The 19,214-nt window shown below is 48.9% G+C and overlaps 2 pseudogenes; both read left to right on the top strand.

Annotated features, from left to right (window-relative positions):
• Positions 1-9,844: 9,844 nt before the first annotated feature.
• On the top strand, positions 9,845-10,002 carry LOC143934646 (U2 spliceosomal RNA; annotated as a pseudogene).
• Positions 10,003-17,931: 7,929 nt separating this feature from the next.
• On the top strand, positions 17,932-18,016 carry LOC143934667 (U2 spliceosomal RNA; annotated as a pseudogene).
• The last annotated feature ends 1,198 nt before the right edge of the window (positions 18,017-19,214 follow it).

Below are 19,214 nucleotides of genomic sequence, written 5' to 3'. Positions count from 1 at the left end.
TTCCGGCTCCAAGTCTCAGAAACATTATAAACTGTCCAATTAGATTTTTGGGGGCGGAGTTTGGCCTCAGGGTGTATGGGAGGATGACATGGGGGTGTAAGGGGATAAGAAGATGGAAAAGGGATCTGGGGGTTTATGGGGATAGGGTGATGAAATGGGGGTAATAAGGGGATGGAATATTGGAGGATTTATGGGGTAATAGGGGCATGTGATGGGGGGTGGAGGTATGTATGGGGAGAGTAGGGGGTGGAATAGGGGAGATGGGGGTTTAGGAGGTGTATGAGGGGAGTAGAGGGATGTAATGGGGAAGGGGGATTATGTGGGGGGAGTTGGGGGATAGAATGGAGTGATGGGGGTCTGAGGGGTGTATAGGGGGAATGTGGGTGATGGTGGCTGGGGGTGTATGGGTGAAGGGGGCGGTGTATGTATGGAATGGGGGTGATGGTGGGGGGGGTGTATGTGTGAGGGGGGTGATGAAATGGGGGGTTGATGGTGGATGGGGTGGTGTATGGAGGGAAGGGGGGATGGAATGGGTGTGATGGGTGTATACAGGGAAATAGAGGGATATAATGGGGTCACGGGGAAGGGGGGTTATATGGGGGGAGTTGGGGGATAGAATGGAGTGATGGGGGTATGAGGGGTGTGTGGGGGATGGTGGCCCAGGAGTGTATGGGTGAAGGGCGGTGTATGGGTGAAGAGGGTGATGAAATGGGGGGGTTGATGGTGGCGGGGGGTGTATGAAGGGAAGGGGTGGATGGAATGGGTGTATACAGGGAAATAGAGGGATATAATGGGGTCATGGGGTAGGGAGGTTATATGGGCGAGTTTAGAGATAGAATGGAGTGATGGGGTCTGAGGGGTGTATGAGGGAATGTGGGTGATGGTGGCTGGGGGTGTATGGGTGAAGGGCGATGTATGGATGGAATAGGGAGGATGGTGGGGGCTGGTGTATGGGTGAGGGGGGTGATGGTGGCCAGCAGGTGTATGAGTGAAGGGGGTGATGGAGGGATGGAATGCGGTTGATGGGGCTAGGGGGTGCATGGAGTAAATGGGTGGATGAAATGGGGGGGTAGATGGTGGCTGGGGGGGTGTATGAAGGGAATGGATGGATGTAATGGGGTGTGATGGTGGCCAGAGGGTGTATGGAAGGAATGAGGGGGTGATGGTGGCTGGGGGGTGTATGGCATGAAGGTGGCCAAAGGTGTGTATGAGTGAAGGGGGTCATGAAGGGATGAAATGGGGTTGATGGGGCCAGGGGTTGTGTATGGAGGGAATTGATGGATGAAATGGGGGGATGACAGTGGCCGGGGGCGTAATGGAAGGAATGGGTGGATCAAATGGGGGGTAATGGTGGCCGGGGGTGTAGGGGGGGCAGGTTATAAGTAATGGCGTTGTCTGTAGAAAAGTCTGGAATGTAATCACCAGCACTGCATGGTAATAATACAGAAATAGGAGATTTATTGCCCCCAGATAGTGTGCCATCTCAGGTACCCCGAGAACCCTTTTCTCAGGCTGCACTGACAATGTTTGAGGGATAATAAATGTTGTATTTTTGTATTTCTATCATGGTGGGCTAGAGATAGTTTGTATTTTCATGGGACTCCCAGAATGTCCTCCCTCACACACATCACATACTCACTGCTCATCTTTAATTCTAAGACTTCTGAATTACTGTGAAGTGTACTCTCTGCAGCAAGCAAGCTGCCAGTGAAGTCAGAACAGTTGGGAACTTTGTCCATATTCAGAGAGATGAGTGGGAAGTACTTTGTCTACAAAAATAAAACTGGACTGGGAACCATTAAACCATCCCTAGTGAGTCTCACTAACATAATAATATTCTCTTTGCAGCACAATGAAGGTACAACCTGAGGAGAAAATCTACAGTGACACCATAAGACTGTCCCCCCGACTGCAGCATCAAGATGGATAGAAGATCTTCTGCAGGAGATGGAGCAGTGGCTGGTAATATATATTAGAGGGGGGCTAGATGGGATGGGGGTGTAGGGTACCTCCAGACATAGATTGACAGTGAGAGGAGAGGGATGGGGTGTAGGGTCCTTTTGTGGCTGATAGCCACGAAGCAGCAATTCCAGACTCTGTGTTCAGCTTATTGCTGTCATCTCAGGGTAACTCCCTGTCTTATGATTGTTTTCTCTGGCACAGAATACTGTCACCTTTCAGAGGGTCTGTGGAGTGAAGAGCCTTCTGAGGACAGAGAAGAAAGAAGCTGTGATCTGCCTTCCCTGTCAGATGTTAAGGCATCTCATCATCTACAGAGGATTTCTCCTGGATTGGACTATGGCAGGAGGTGAAGGAGCTCCAAGGACACCCTGTGATGTAAGGTAGGAGGATTTTACCACCATGTATCAGATACCGGCCTCCTCGCTGCTGATATTCCTGAGCTAGTAATGGGACTGTGCAGCGGCTAGGATGTTGTCTCTGACTCAGCCACATTCACTCTTTCCCGACATAACAAGGAAAGAAGACTGTGCAGGAGCTAGACATTGACCCGGGCTTCCCCAGCCAATCACACTGGAATAACGGTGCCACCTCCCGATTCTGAGCCATGCATTGTGTGTCTATTGACACACACAGTACAGCTTGACCCTGTCCCCCACTCTCTGCTCCCATGATTTCATAGACCACAACAGGAGCCATTGTCTCCCACAGCTGCCTCTCTGAGCAGAGAGAGAGGAGAGAGCCGCTGTAAAGGGGCACAGCACTAGATCATGATAGGACTCAGGTAAATATAAGGGGGGTGGGGTGAGAGGGCAACATAGTTACTCTACCTGAACAAGCAACAGGACTGCGCAACAGCTTAGTTCTTGGTCCGGGCTTACTCAGCCACATGCACAAAACTAACTGTCAGCCTCTTTTCTGCTGTTTCTGAACAAACAGGACTGTGCAGTAGTGAAGACGTTGGCTTAGCCTCAGCCACATGCACACTATAGAATGTCAGCCTCTTTGCTGATGCACAGTCCTGTTTCCTGTTCAGATATAGCAGCAAAGACTTCAGCCATATGGACACAATACCAGCCTCTTCTGTGGCACAGTCTTTAAAGCTGGGTCCAATGTCTTTGAACAATCAGGACTGTGTGACAGCTAAGTAGTTGTCACGGCTTTACTCAGTAAAACACAAAACTAAATTCCAGCCTCTTTGCTTCAGTCCTACAGTCCTGTTTGTTCAGACACAGCTGCAGAGAGCCTGCCATTCCTTTGTGTACATGAGGCTTAGTAAGGCCGAGCCAATGTCTTTGCTGCTGTAGAGTCCTGTCCTGACATAGCATCAAAGACGTTGGCCCGGCCATACTTAGCCACACACAACGGAATACTCTGCAGCTGTGTCTGAACAAACAGGACTGTGCCACAGCAAAGAGGCTGGAATGTAGTTGTGTGTGTTGCTTAGTAAAGCCGTAACAACGTATGAGCTGCTGCACAATCCTGTTTGTTCAGAGACTGCTGCAAAAACATTGGACCCAGCTTTAAGTCTGTTACACACTGAAATTTGTTCTTCATTCAACCAGTGTGTCAGATCTCCGTACTAACACCAAGGGATGTGGTGATCTCTCCCGCTGTGCTGTTGTGTTCTGACAGGAGACTTCCCACACCCCCTGACAGAATACACTGAGCTGCATTTGCAGCCATTGGCTGCTGGTTCTCCAGCATGTCCCTTCATCTGATAGCTGTACACACTGTAATATTTGGGGGTTATTTTAGCTTAAAGGTAGAGCTTACCAGTGAGCTGGATCCACACCAGATGTCGTTTAAGGGCTCGTAGGCCCACTTTTATTAAAGAAAGTAAAGTCAGATAACAAAATAGTTGCCCACACAGGGGTTTCAGCTTTCCACAGCAGTAATGTATGTAGAACCAAAAATACCAAGCCACCTGGCTCTCTTTAGCAGCACTGCTGCTCAGACTTCTGCTGCAGCCCTCTTGGCTCTTTAACAGAGTTCCTGTACACCCAGTACCTCAGCACTCTTTAACAGCTTCTCTTTCAGCCCACAAGCTTGGACCCTCTGTCTGCTCTGACAGAACGACCTGTGCAGACATGCACACTTCTTCTCCCTTACACGCCTGGACTCCTCGGGAGGGTGGAGCCCAGAACCATGGTGTTGGCTTTGTTTTAAGCCCAAGACCCACCTGTGCAATCATCCAGCCAGACTGCTGGCTGGTCCCAAAACCCGGTCCCAGGATTGGAGATTCCGTACTACCACATATCCCCCCCCCTTTGTTTCGACCCCGAGGGCGGAACACCCAAGTTACTTTTGGCACCTCTGTGCCAGATACCATTTACAGAAGTACCCTCCTGTCCAACCTCGCTTCTCCTAACGGGGAACTCCACCCAATGCCTCCTTTGGTGTCTCCCTCTAAGCCTTACTGTCACTCTGCTATGAGCTTTGATGCGACCTTCCCAACTTTTCTTCCGAGTGAATTTCCATAAGCACTTCCTCTCCTGAAATCTTAATGGGTTCCCGTTGGTCTTTCTACCAACCCTTCTGCCTCCACGCTTCAGGTTCCCAGGTTTCCCCAAAACTATCTCAGCAGTACTGTTCTGAGACTGTAGGGGGCCTATTTCTATAGTGTTTAGAACGGAAACCCACCTCTTATTTCTGGTACCTGCCTCAGCAGTCACTAATTGATTACTAGGTTTACCTGTACCTTTGGACACCACATTATCATGTACCATTAACACATTATTTGGTTCATCATTGACAGACATATTCAAACCAACATTAGACCTCTCAATGTTGCACATGTCACCAATGCCTTTTTTTCCAACATTTGCTAGGGTAGAGTCCACAGAGGGCACACATACTGGAGGGCCGCCATCACCCACTGGAACCTCACAGGACGCCACCTCCCCTGGGTTCACCCACTCTGCAGGCAGCTGTCCTATCACTTGACCTGTTCTGATGCCATCTGTATTTTTATCCACCGGAACAGGCAAGCTCTGGTCTGATCCACATACAATTTTTATCACACTCCTTGTCCATTCCCCTGTCCCAGGGACCTTATTAGGTTTGTCACCTAAACCAAGCACTGGACTGGGGACCCCAGTCTCTTTAACCACCTTTGTTTGAGCCCTGGTCAGGATCTCTGCTGCTTTCAGGTCCACACATGGCCCTTCCACCTCATGTGGTTTTTCTACTGGTGCAGTATACGTGCCCTTCACCAACAACTGACCAGCACCACACTGGACCATAGCAGCAGAAATGCTTCCCATCTGGCTGTTAGGAGGTGTAACCACAGACATTTTAGGCTTATTTTCAACTTCTCCAATATCTGTCTCAAATATTTCTTCTGGAGCTAATCTAGCAGCATACGTAGCGGCAACTTTTAACAAAAGTAGCAAATTTAGGAATAAACCATTCCTGTCCTGTATTGCTTTGCTCTGTACAGCCTGCCATACAGTGCTCCACCTAGTGGTACTCCGCAATACCAGACCATAAGACTGTGGAGGAGACACACTAGTATAGATTGGCTGTACATCCCAAAGTTCAAGCATCTCTTTTAATGCTTCCGTTAATAACCAGGCCCTTGACTCCAGACCTAAGTCCTTCCTGGGGATTTTCATGACACTGGGGATGCAGAGAGACTCACTTGCTGAGACTTGAAAAGTTGCAATGGTTAACGGAACCTTCTCGCAGCTGGAGGTAAACACAGCCTGGTGCTCCATCAGAGCGCTGCCAATTGCTGGACTCATACCCAACTTCTCAGGCTCAGCATCAGTGAACTGCTCCAGAACATTACCAGTGACGTCACGTTGCCACTCCATGCCAACCTCAGTTTTGTGGGTCACGGACAATGTCTCTGCTGTGCCCTTATTTGGTTCATCCTGCTCACCAGGGTTAACTCCTGCAGCAGCCACCGCGCCCTCAGGTACAGGCTGTTCTGCAGCCCCTCCTGCTGGCCCAGCAGAAACCTTGTCCACCTTATCTTTGTGCATAAAAGCCTTATCTATCAGGGAGATAAGATCTTTGCTCCAACTATCCCAATCTGTTGTATGTGCGCTCCCTTCTGCGGTATTCCTCAGCACCGATCCATCTGCCCAAGGAGACACATAAGAACAGACTGGCTCAGCTGCAGACTCATAACACCAGTCATTGTAAATCACGTCAGACTGTGGTAGCACAGGTTGCAATACACCATATTCACCACCTTGCTCTGCTTGCATTTCATAAGCCTCACACACCTTTGCATTTTTTATAGGTTGTGTTAATCCACCATTTACCTGCACATTTTTAGTACTAGCAGCTTGCACTAACACATTACCATTACACAGTACAGTTCCATTCTGTCCCACCAGAGTGACATCGCAGTTGTCCAGGGCAACCTCTGACTCCAACACATGAAGTTCCCTGGAGATTCCTGTGGACAACTGTGCTGTCTTACCACCAGTTGCTACAGGCAACAGCCCATTTTTGATAACCCCAGGTTCTTTCAGAGCAAACGTTTTCCCAACAGCATTAAACTTTTCATTAACAGTAACACTTATAGCATTTTTCGCATTTGTAGGCTGTCCTAGCCCATGGTCAACTTGAGCCTGATAGTCATTAGACACAAATCTTTTAGACATCAACACAGGTTCTATTTGGATTTTAACCCTTGCATTCCCACTATATAGGGAAAAGTCATTCTCAAGTGCACATTCAGTGGCCCCACTAACTGGGGTCACTCTCACATCGTCATGGACAGTCTCGTAACCAGTCCTTTTAAACATGAAATCAGCAGTTCCAGCCATCATTTCATTAAAGACAGTCTTACCCACCACAGTAGTTGGGGTCACCATCTTCATTTGAGTACGTCGTCTTATGCACCAGTCCTCTGCTGCACTTTTACTGGCCAACTCCTCCTGGGGGCCATGGGATGAAACTACAGCAGGCATCTCCCACCGTTTAGCACCCCCTGCAGGCACAACAGGAAACTTCTTGTTGCTAGGGGTGACTGCAAACATATTTTCACCGGAATCTGAGCCTACAGACAAAACTTTCTCAGCAACATTATCTCCAGCCGTATTCCACAACCTAGGGCAAGAAAACATGCCATGCCCCAGCTGGCCACATTCCAGGCATGGTACTGGACGATTTTTTCCCAAAGCGATTCTCTCCTGGTGATTCCCAGCTGGCCGGAATGCACAGGCCTCTTTGTGGGGACGCTGAACGAAACCTCTACTGCAGCTCCTTTCAGGCATAAATTTCACTCCGGTTGCCATGGGAGACCGCACTCTCCCAGCAGAACTTTGCTGGCTCTCTCCAACATGATAAACTGGCTCCTCCTTAAGCCACTTTCCACGATCCTTATTAGACATAGCCCATGGTACAGAGACAGCCCGACTGGCTTCCTCTGCGTTGCTATGGGCAACCACTCTCATCCTCAGCCTTTGATCAGCCTCTCTCCTTGCATATAGCATGGGCTTCTCTCTGCTGGATCCCGTCTCATGCTGTGACACATTCACAATAGCTGTTTTAACTGCATCAGCTTTGCCAGGGGCAACAACAGCCCTCTTCCAGTTATGGACATCCAGCGGCTTTCCCCTTGCACTGAGGGTTGGCTTCCTTTCCTCTGTAGCTTGGTCCAGTGCTGCTAAATGCCGCTTGCACCAATCCACTGCAGATTCAAATGCTGGTGGACTCTCCATAACAGCAGTCACCTGTGCACTCATTGCACCAGGGTTGCTAGGGACAACCCCAGCCCTTTTTCTCCTTGATAAACTCTGATCAGGTATGTATGGGGCTCGTTCAGGCGGTAACATCCCCTCCAACCACAGAGCTCTGTCTCTCATTTCAGCAAACCTGGCTTCTTTTAAGAGCTTTGACCGCCCCATACTTAGAGACTCCAGAGCAACTTTAAACAGTCCAGGAAAATGAAAGTGTCTCTTTTAAAGCAAGTTGCTTTTCTCTTCATGCAAGCTTTCCTCACCTGCACATTGCACACACTGATTGTGCTGTCTCATACACACAAACACAGTTCATAGCAAGGAAAAAAAAAATTTGACTTTTCATTCACAGGTACACCACCTGCAACACGGAATGCCTTTTGCCTGGCTGCACTTTCACACACAGCCAATAGTTCCTGACTTGAACTTACTGTGGAGCAAGGACCCGGATTCCACCGTCTTGTGCCCGCATTCGAACACCACTTGTAATATTTGGGGGTTATTTTAGCTTAAAGGTAGAGCTTACCAGTGAGCTGGATCCACACCAGATGTCGTTTAAGGGCTCGTAGGCCCACTTTTATTAAAGAAAGTAAAGTCAGATAACAAAATAGTTGCCCACACAGGGGTTTCAGCTTTCCACAGCAGTAATGTATGTAGAACCAAAAATACCAAGCCACCTGGCTCTCTTTAGCAGCACTGCTGCTCAGACTTCTGCTGCAGCCCTCTTGGCTCTTTAACAGAGTTCCTGTACACCCAGTACCTCAGCACTCTTTAACAGCTTCTCTTTCAGCCCACAAGCTTGGACCCTCTGTCTGCTCTGACAGACCGACCTGTGCAGACATGCACACTTCTTCTCCCTTACACGCCTGGACTCCTCGGGAGGGTGGAGCCCAGAACCATGGTGTTGGCTTTGTTTTAAGCCCAAGACCCACCTGTGCAATCATCCAGCCAGACTGCTGGCTGGTCCCAAAACCCGGTCCCAGGATTGGAGATTCTGTACTACCACAACACTTACAGAAAGTCGGACAGTTCATAAGGAGTTGGGCGATTTCCTATCAATGTGTACCCAGCTTTACTCAGCAACACACACACTGGAATAGCAGCCTCTTCACTGCTTTATCTGAACAATCAGGATGGTGCAGCTGCTAAGACGTTGGTTTGTGCTTTTTGATGGTGTGTGCTGTTTGTGGGCTTGTGGTTTTGAATGTTGTCTTTTGCTTTTTGCTGGTTCGAATTTTGGTTTTAGTGTTTCCATAGGTCTTGAGTTGAGGGGTTAGTAGGGTTACCTCATTTATCCTACAGTATTGTCACTCCTCTTTCTCTCTTTTCTCCTATACCCGCTTCTCCTGGATCGTCACTCATCATTCTCTCTTTCTCAACTAGTATGATCACTCATCCTTCTTCTCTCTTCTCCTTTACCACTCTTTTCTGCTCCCCCAGAATGGTAGCTTATCCTTCTCCCTGCTCCCCCATAATGATAGCTTATCCTTCTCCCTGCTTCCCCAGAATGGTAGCTTATTCTTCTCCCTGCTTCCCCAGAATGGTAGCTTATTCTTCTCCCTTCTCCCCCAGAATGGTAGCTTATCCTTCTCCCTTCTCCCCCAGAATGGTAGCTTATCCTTCTCCCTGCTCCCCCGGAATGGTAGGTTATCCTTCTCCCTGCTCCCCCAGAATGGTAGCTTAACCTTCTCCCTGCTCCCAAAGAATGATAGCATATACTTCTCCCTGCTCCCCCAGAATGTAGCTTATCCTTCTCACCAAAAATGGTAGCTTATCCTTCTCCCCCAGAATGGTAGCTTATCCTTCTCCCCGCTCCCCAAAAATGGTAGCGTATCCTTCTCCCTGCTCCCACAGAATGATAGCTTATCCTTCTCCCTGCTCCCCAAAATAATAGCTCATCCTTTTGCCTGCTCCCCGAGAATGGTAGCTTGTCCTTCTCCCTGCTCCCCCAGAATGGTAGCTTGTCCTTCTCCCTGCTCCCCTAGAATGGTAGCTTGTCCTTCTCCCTGCTCCCCCAGAATGGTAGCTTGTCCTTCTCCCTGCTCCCCAAAATGATAGCTTATCCTTTTGCCTGCTCCCCCAGAAAGGTATCTTATCCTTCTCCCTTCTCCCCCAGAATGGTAGCTTGTCCTTCTCCCTGCTCCCTCAAAATGATAGCTTATCTTTCTCCCTGCTCCCCCGGAATGGTCGCTTCTCGGCCTTTTGGCTAAGATCAAGTGTAGTATCTGTTCTTATCAGTTGCCAAAGGAGGCGCTGGTCCATCCCTATTCGAGAGAGTTTGGGCGGCCCTCTCGGATGGTGTAATTTGCATCCGGAAGGACGGTTTCGGTAGGGGCCACGTCGTGCCGCCCGACAGTAAACTGGGGGCCAATGCATGGTCGAGTCTGAGCCGTCTGGAAGGATGCTCCTGGTGAGGATGGGTGCTGCCTGGTCGGATCCAGAGGGTCGGGTACCTGGCCTTCTGGTCTGGATTGGGGTAGTTCTAGCCCCGGGCAGTTTTTCGGAGGGAAAACCGGCTCCTCCCTTGGTGGGGGGAGGAGCGGTTAGTACTTCCGAATGTAATTAGGAAGGAGTGACGGGAGCGACGGTGGAGCCTGATGGCAAAGGGCTCTCACCAAGCTTCCTGATCTTCATGCCTTCCTGTCCGGGGTGGGGGCTGCTGTGGTCTGGACCGGGGGTCAGGGCGGTCTTGAAAGCCTATGGTGTATGTGCCCCTGGAGTGGCAGTCCGGGGGTGCCTAAGAATCACTGTGAGTGAGGGTCACTTTGATTTTGGGCACCAAGGTCACTGCACCATAACACGCTTTTTTAGCACCTGCCTCTTGGGCCGGGCCTTTTAGCTGGGACCAGAGGGATTTTTTATTCCTGGCCGGAGGGCCTGGTCGTTGTTTTACACAACGACCACCTTTTCACTCTCCTCTCCACTATCCCTTCCCCACTTTTTATTTATTTTCAGTGTGTGTTTTGTCACGTCTTGTTTTGTCACTTTGCACGTTTGCTGTGATGAGTAGGGTCACAGGTTCTAGGGCCTGTCCTGAAAGTCTGGTGTGGGGGTGGACATGGCCTTCTGGCTTAGTTCACCCTCTGCCTTAGGGTTGGGGTCTCCCTTCAGGGGGAGCCTCACCTAGTATTTGGGTGGGTCTGTTTCGGCCAGGAAGACCAAGTTTTAACTGTCCTTGTCCCTGTCAGGAGCCTAATGCCCCAGGGGATTCAGGACAAGGTCCTCTGATTTTAGAGGCCTTGTGTACCCGTTGCACTTTTTTGTGTCACTCTTTATGTGTGTGCACATTTTTTATGCACCGGGTGAAGTTTTTTGGAGTGTGTTTTGCACGCCACAGGCTTTAAAATAAATAAATAAATAAAGATGGATAGAAGATCTTCTGCAGGAGATGAAGCAGTGGCTAGTAATATATATTACGGGGGGGGGGGGGGGAGGCTAGATGGGATGGGGTGTAGGGTACATCCAGACATAGGACAGGGAGATAGAGGGGAGGGATGGGGGTGTAGGGTACCTCCAGACATAGATGGACATTGAGATAGAGGGGAGGGATGGGGTGTAGACATAGATGTACAGGTGAGGACAGTGAGATAGAGGGGAGGGATGGAGGTGTAGGGTGCCTCCAGACATAGATGAGGGAGAGGGGATAGATGGCAGATGAACAAGCATGGAATAAGAAGTGGTCCTGTGGTGCTGACATTTGTGTATTGAAGCCAGGTGTTATTATTTTAGTCTTCAGCCAGTAAAGTAAGAACAATCTGCATTCTTTGGGTTAGAGGCTCTGGAATTAGGGAATCCAGTCCTTTGGAGATGATAGCCTTTGATAGCCAGGAGGCAGCAATTCCAGACTCTGTGTTCGGCTTTTTTCTGTCACCTCAGGGTAACTCCCTGTCTTATGATGGTTTTCTCTGACCCAGAATACTGTCACCTTTCAGATGGTCTGTGGAGTGAAGAACCTTCTGAGGACAGAGAAGAAAGAAGCTGTGATCTGCCTTCCTTGCCAGATGTTAAGGCATCCCATCATCTACAGAGGATTTCTCCTGGATTGGACTATGGAAGGAGGTGAAGGAGCACCAAGGACACCCTGTGATGTAAGGTAGGACGATTTTACCACCACATATCAGATACCGGCCTCCTCGCTGCTGATATTCCTGAACTAGTAATGGGACTGTGCAGCGGCTAGGATGTTGTCTCTGACTCAGCCACACTCACACATTCACACTATACAGGGGGACTTCCCCCTCCCCGACAGAATACACTGAGCAGCATTTTCAACCATCGGTTGCTGGTTCTCCAGCATGTTCCTTCGTCAGACAGTTGTACACACTGACAGATAGTCGGACAGTTCATCAGGAACTGGGCGATTTCCTGCCAATGTGTATCCAGCTTTACTCAGCAACACACACACTGGAATAGCAGCCTCTTAACTGCTTTATCTGAAGAATCAGGACTGTGCAGCCGCTAAGACGTTGGTTTGTGCTTTTTGATGGTGTGTGCTGCTTGTGGGCTTGTGGTTTTTGATTGTTGTTTTTTTTGCTTTTTGTTGTTTAGAATTTTGGTATTAGTGTTTCCATAGGTCTTGGGTTGAGGGGTTAGTAGGGTTACCTCATTTAACCTTCAGTATGGTCACTCCTCTTTCTCTCTTTTCTCTTATCCCTGCTTCTCCAGAATGGTTGATTATCCCTCTCCCTGCTCCCCCAGAATAGTGGCTTATCCTTCTCCCTGCTCCCCCAAAATGATAGCTTATCCTTCTCCCTGCTCCCCCAGAATGGTAGCTTATCCTTCTCCCTGCTCCCCCAGAATGGTAGTGTATCCTTCTCCCTGCTCCTCTAGAATGTTAGCTTATTATTCTCCCTGCTCCCCCAGAATGGTAGCCTATCCTTCTCCCTGCTTCCCCAGAATACTAGCTTATCCTTCTCCCTGCTCCCCCAGAATTATAGCTTATCCTTCTCCAGAATGATAGCTTATCCTTCTCCCTGCTTCCCCAGAATAGTAACTTAGTCTTCTCCCTGCTTCCCCAGAATAGTAACTTAGTCTTCTCCCTGCTCCCCCAGAATGGTAGCTTATTCTTCTCCCTGCTCCTCCAGAATGGTAGCTTATCCTTCTCCCTGCTCCCCCAGAATTGTTGCTTATCCTTCTCCCTGTTCCCCCAGAATGATCACTTATCCTTCTCCCTGCTCCCCCAGAATGATAGCTTATGCTTCTCCCTGCTCCCCCAGAATTTTTATTATTATATATGATTTATATAGTGCCAACAGTTTACGCAGCGCTTTACAATCTATAGGGGGGACAACACAATTACAGTACAGTTCAATACAAAAGTTACAGGAGGGCCCTGCTCGTAGAGCTTACATTCTAAAGGGAGGGGGTGGTGGTACAAAAGGTAATAGCAAATTATTTGATCCTCCCTGCTCCCCCAGAATAGTAGCTTATCCTTCTCCCTACTACCCCAGAATGATAGCTTATCCTTCTCCCTGCTACCACAGAATGATAGCTTATCCTTCTCCCTGCTCCCCCAGAATAGTAGCTTATCCTTCTCCCTGCTACCCTAGAATCATCACTTATCTATCTCCCTGCTCCTCCAGAATGGTATCTTAACCTTCTCCCTGCTTCCCCAGAATGGTAGCTTATTCTTCTCCCTGCTCCCCCAGAATTGTCACATAGCCTTCACCCTTCTCCCCCAGAATGATAGCTTATCCTTCTCACTGCTCCCCCAGAATAGTAGCTTATCCTTCTCCCTGCTCCCCCAGAATGATATCTTATCCTTCTCCCCGCTACCCCAGAATGATCACTTATCCATCTCATTGCTCCTCCAGAATGGTTGCTTAACCTTCTCCCTGCTTCCCAGAATGATCACTTATCCTTCTCTCTGCTCCCCCAGAATAGTAGCTTATCCTTCTCCCTGCTCCTCCAGAATGTTTGATTTTTCTTCTCCCTGCTTCCCCAGAATAGTAGCTTATCCTTCTTCCTGCTTCCCCAAAATTGTAGTTTATCCTTCTCCCCCAGAATGATAGCTTCTCCTTCTCCCTGCTTCCCCAGAATAGTAGCTTATCCTTCTCCCTGTTCCCCCAGAATGATCGCTTATACTTCTCCCTGCTACCCCAGAATGATCACTTATCCTTCTCCCTGCTCCCCCAGAATGGTAGCGTATCCTTCTCCCTGCTCCCCTACAATAGTGGCTTATCCTTCTCCCTGCTCCCCCAGAAAATGATAGCTTATCCTTCTCCCTGCTCCCCCAGAATGATAGCTTATCCTTCTCCCTGCTCCCCCAGAATGATAGGTTATCCTTCTTCCTGCTCCCCCAAAATTGTAGCTTATCCTTCACCCCCAGTATGGTAGCTTATCCTTCTCCCTGCTTCCCCAGAATAGTAGCTTATCCTTCTCCCTGCTCCCCCAGAATGATCGCTTATCCTTCTCCCTGCTTCCCCAGAATAGTAGCTTATCCTTCTCCCTGCTTCCCCAGAATTATCACTTATCCTTCTCCCTGCTCCTCCAGTATGGTTGATTATCCTTCTCCCTGCTCCCCCAGAATAGTAGCTTATGCTTTTCCCTGCTCCCCCAGAATAGTTGCTTATCCTTATCCCTGCTCCTCCAGAATGATAGCTTATCCTTATCCCTGCTCCTCCAGAATGATAGCTTATCCTCCCTGCTCCCCCAGAATGATAGCTTATCCTTCTCCCTGCTCCCCCAGAATGGTAGCTTATCCTTCTCCCTGCTCCCCCAGAATGCTAGCTTATCCTTCTCCCTGCTCCCCCAGAATGGTAGCTTATCCATCTCCCTGCCCCCCCAAAATGGTAGCTTATCCTTCTCCCTGCTCCTCCAGAATAGCTTATCTTTCTCCCTGCTCCCCCAGAATAGTAGCTTATCCTTCTCCATGCTCCCCCAGAATGATAGCTTATCCTTCTCCCTGATACCCCAGAATGATCACTTATCCTTCTCCCTGCTCCTCCAGAATGTTTGATTATCCTTCTCTCTGCTCCCCCAGAATAGTAGCTTATCCTTCTCCCTGCTCCCCCAGAATAGTAGCTTATCCTTCTCCCTGCTCCTCCAGAATGGTAGCTTATCCTTCTCCCTGCTCCCCCAGAATTGTCACATAGCCTTTACTCTTCTCCCCCAGAATGTTAGCTTATCCTTCTCCCTGCTCCCCCAGAATGATCACTTATCCTTCTCCCTGCTCCCCCAGAATGGTAGCTTATCCTTCTCCCTGCTCCCCCAGAATGATATCTTATCCTTCTCCCTGCTTCCCAGAATGATCACTTATCCTTCTCCCTGCTCCTCCAGAATGTTTGATTATCCTTCTCTCTGCTCCCCCAGAATAGTAGCTTATCCTTCTCCCTGCTCCCCCAGAAGGATAGCTTATCCTTCTTCCTGCTCCCCCAAAATTGTAGCTTATCCTTCTCCCCCAGAATGATAGCTTATCCTTCTCCCTGCTTCCCCAGAATAGTAGCTTATCCTTCTCCCTGCTTCCCCAGAATTATCACTTATCCTTCTCTCTGCTCCCCCAAAATGGTAGCTTATCCTTCTCCCTGCTCCCCCAGAATGGTGCCCCTTTTGCATCACCCAGGAGGAAACTGCTTTGCATGTTTTCTGGGAGTGTCCCTTTGCACAGGGCCTGTTGAGGGCTCTGGAACCTGATCTCAAAGACTTTGTTCCACAGACTGCTATAACACACTTTGGTGTGTTAAACGGACTCTTTTGTGGGACTCACTCACAAGAGGACATTGATAGTGCCTGGCGGGTGCTGTGTTGTTTTAAGGACGCTGTTTGGTGCGCTAGAAAGCGCCTCATCCACCAGAGGGAGAGGATGTCCATCCAGGACTGCCGCAGACTGATTCACAGTCTGCTCAGAGACTATCACCTGATGGACAACATGGAGGAAGAGGAGGTCTGAAGATTTCCCCTCCCCCCCCCCTCCCCCACCACTATGTACCCTTTTTGGCAGTTCAATAAAGCTTCGGGCCTGTGAACTCTTTTCTCCCTCCCCTCCCCACCTTCTCCAACCCCCCCCCCATCACACCTGTTGCTCATCGAAATGTCATTCTGATTTTGACTTTGACTAAGACTGTATGACTTGACATGTATTTGGTAATGGTTTTTGGTAATGCTTTCAGGGTAATGCGGCGTCATGCATGATGTGATGTTTCGGGGTATTATTACTCTGCACAACACATCAGGCATCATACCGCAGAATGAATGTAATTTATTTGTATGTTTGGAACTGTATTGTTATGTAGTGTATTTTATGCGCTGCGTCGCAGTACAGTGTGGAATGTACCCTGTTAAAAGTATTTTGTTTTTTTGTATATTTTCTTGGAAAATAAAGTATACATTTTCAATCAAAAATCAAGATGGATAGAAGATCTTCTGCAGGAGATGAAGCAGTGGCTAGTAATATATATTACGGGGGGGGGGGGGGGGGGGCTAGATGGGATGGGGTGTAGGGTACATCCAGACATAGGACAGGGAGATAGAGGGGAGGGATGGGGGTGTAGGGTACCTCCAGACATAGATGGACAGTGAGATAGAGGGGAGGGATGGGGTGTAGACATAGATGTACAGGTGAGAACAGTGAGATAGAGGGGAGGGATGGAGGTGTAGGGTTCCTCCAGACATAGATGAGGGAGAGGGGATAGATGGCAGATGAACAAGCATGGAATAAGAAGTGGTCCTGCAGTGCTGACACTTGTGTATTGAAGCCAGGTGTTATTATTTTAGTCTTCAGCCAGTAAAGTAAGAACAATCTGCATTCTTTGGGTTAGAGGCTCTGGAATTAGGGAATCCAGTCCTTTGGAGATGATAGCCTTTGATAGCCAGGAGGCAGCAATTCCAGACTCTGTGTTCGGCTTTTTTCTGTCACCTCAGGGTAACTCCCTGTCTTATGATGGTTTTCTCTGACCCAGAATACTGTCACCTTTCAGATGTTCTGTGGAGTGAAGAACCTTCTGAGGACAGAGAAGAAAGAAGCTGTGATCTGCCTTCCTTGCCAGATGTTAAGGCATCCCATCATCTACAGAGGATTTCTTCTGGATTGGACTATGGGAGGAGGTGAAGGAGCACCAAGGACACCCTTTGATGTAAGGTAGGACGATTTTACCACCACATATCAGATACCGGCCTCCTCGCTGCTGATATTCCTGAACTAGTAATGGGACTGTGCAGCGGCTAGGATGTTGTCTGACTCAGCCACACTCACACATTCACACTATACAGGGGGACTTCCCCCTCCCCGACAGAATACACTGAGCAGCATTTTCAGTCATTGGTTGCTGGTTGTCCAGCATGTCCCTTCGTCAGACAGTTGTACACACTGACAGATAGTCGGGCAGTTCATCAGGAACTGGGCGATTTCCTGCCAATGTGTACCCAGCTTTACTCAGCAACACACACACTGGAATAGCAGCCTCTTAACTGCTTTACCTGAAGAATCAGGACTGTGCAGCCGCTAAGACATTGGTTTGTGCTTTTTGATGGTGTGTGCTGCTTGTGGGCTTGTGGTTTTTGATTGTTGTTTTTCTTTGCTTTTTGTTGTTTAGAATTTTGGTTTTAGTGTTTCCATAGGTCTTGGGTTGAGTGGTTAGTAGGGTTACCTCATTTATCCTTCAGTATGGTCACTCCTCTTTCTCTCTTTTCTCTTAGCCCGGCTTCTCCAGAATGGTTAATTATCCCTCTCCCTGCTCCCCCAGAATAGTGGCTTATCCTTCTCCCTGCTCCCCCAGAATAGTGGCTTATCCTTCTCCCTGCTCTCCCAGAATAGTGGCTTATCCTTCTCCCTGCTCCCCCAGAATGATAGCTTATCCTTCTCCCTGCTCCCCCAGAATGGTAGCTTATCCTTCTCCCTGCTCCTCCAGAATGGTAGTGTATCCTTCTCCCTGCTCCCCCAGAATGGTAGCCTATCCTTCTCCCTGCTTCCCCAGAATAGTAGCTTATCCTTCTCCCTGCTCCCCCAGAATGTTAGCTTATCCTTCTCCCTGCTCCCCCAGAATTATAGCTTATCCTTCTCCAGAATGATAGCTTATCCTTCTCCCTGCTTCCCCAGAATAGTAACTTAGTCTTCTCCCTGCTCCCCCAGAATGGTAGCTTATCCTTCTCCCTGCTCCCCCAGAATGGTAGCTTATTCTTCTCCCTGCTCCCCCAGAATGATCACTTATCCTTCTCCCTGCTCCCCCAGAATGATAGCGTATGCTTCTCCCTGCTCCCCCAGAATTTTTATTATTATATACTATTTATATAGTGCCAACAGTTTACGCAGCGCTTTACAATCTATAGGGGGGACAACAAGGCTTCTCTGCCTTTTGGCTAAGATCAAGTGTAGTATCTGTTCTTATCAGTTACCAATAGGTGGCGCTTGCTTCCGTCCCTGTTCTACAGCGAGGTGGAGCAGGGGTGGCGGTTGCTATGCAAAGCCTGTTAGTGTAAAGGTGACCTGGAGTGCTTCGTAGCTGAAAGGGAAGCCTTCTGATGGGGGCGGAGAACCAATGGTCGAAGCCAGGGGAGGGGACCCTGGCCTTCTGGCCTGGATTGTGGCAGCTTTAGCTCCGGTCAGTTTTTCGGGAGGGAACGTTTGTTCCACTTTCTCCCACCGGGGGAGCGGCCTGTACTTCCCGAATGTAATTAGGTAGGAGTGATGGGAGCGAGGGTGTGACCTGATGGTAAAGGGTCTCACTAAGCTCCTGGATCTCCATGCCTTCCTGACTGGGGTGGGGGCTGTCATGGTCTGGGCTGGGGGTCAGGGATGCTTCTGTTGGAAAGCCCATGGTGATGTGCCCCTGGAGTGGCAGTCCAGGGGTTCCTTATACTCACTGTGCTACGCACTTTGATATTCGGCACCTAGGTCACGTCACCATTAACACGCTTTTTCACACCTGCCTCTAGGGCCCGGCCTTTTGGCTAGGACCAGAGGAACTTTTGATTCCTGGCCGGAGGGCCTGGCCATTGTATTGCACAGTGACCACCTTTTCACTATCCCTTTCCTCACTTTTTATTTATTTTATTTGTGTGTGTTTTGTCACGTTTTGCCACGTTATGCCACTGCTTCATCTCCTGCAGAAGATCTTCTATCCATCTTGATTTTTTTTTGAAAATGTATACTTTATTTTGCAAGAAAATATACAAAAAACAAAATACTTTTAACAGGGTACATTCCACACTGTACTGCGACGCAGCGCATAAAATACACTACATAACAATACAGTTCCAAGCATACAAATAAATTACATTCGTTCTGCGGTATGATGCCTGATGTGTTGTGCAGAGTAATAATACCCCGAAACATCACATCATGCATGACGCCGCATTACCCTGAAAGCATTACCAAAAACATTACCAAAAACATGTCAAGTCATACAGTCTTAGTCAAAGTCAAAATCAAAATGGCATTTTCAATGAGCAACAGGTGTGATGGGGGGGGGGGGGGGGGAAAGAGTTCACAGGCCCGAAGCTTTATTGAACTGCCAAAAAGGGTACATAGTGGTGGGAGGGGGGGGAAGGGGAAATCTTCAGACCTCCTCTTCCTCCTTGTTGTCCATCAGGTGATAGTCTCTGAGCAGACTGTGAATCAGT

The sequence above is a fragment of the Lithobates pipiens genome, unplaced genomic scaffold (genome assembly GCF_037356315.1).
Source record: "Lithobates pipiens isolate NorthernLeopardFrog02 unplaced genomic scaffold, aLitPip1_a1.2 Scaffold_27, whole genome shotgun sequence".
Taxonomy (NCBI): Eukaryota; Metazoa; Chordata; class Amphibia; order Anura; family Ranidae; genus Lithobates; species Lithobates pipiens.
This window is presented reverse-complemented; position numbering and strand designations above follow the sequence as displayed.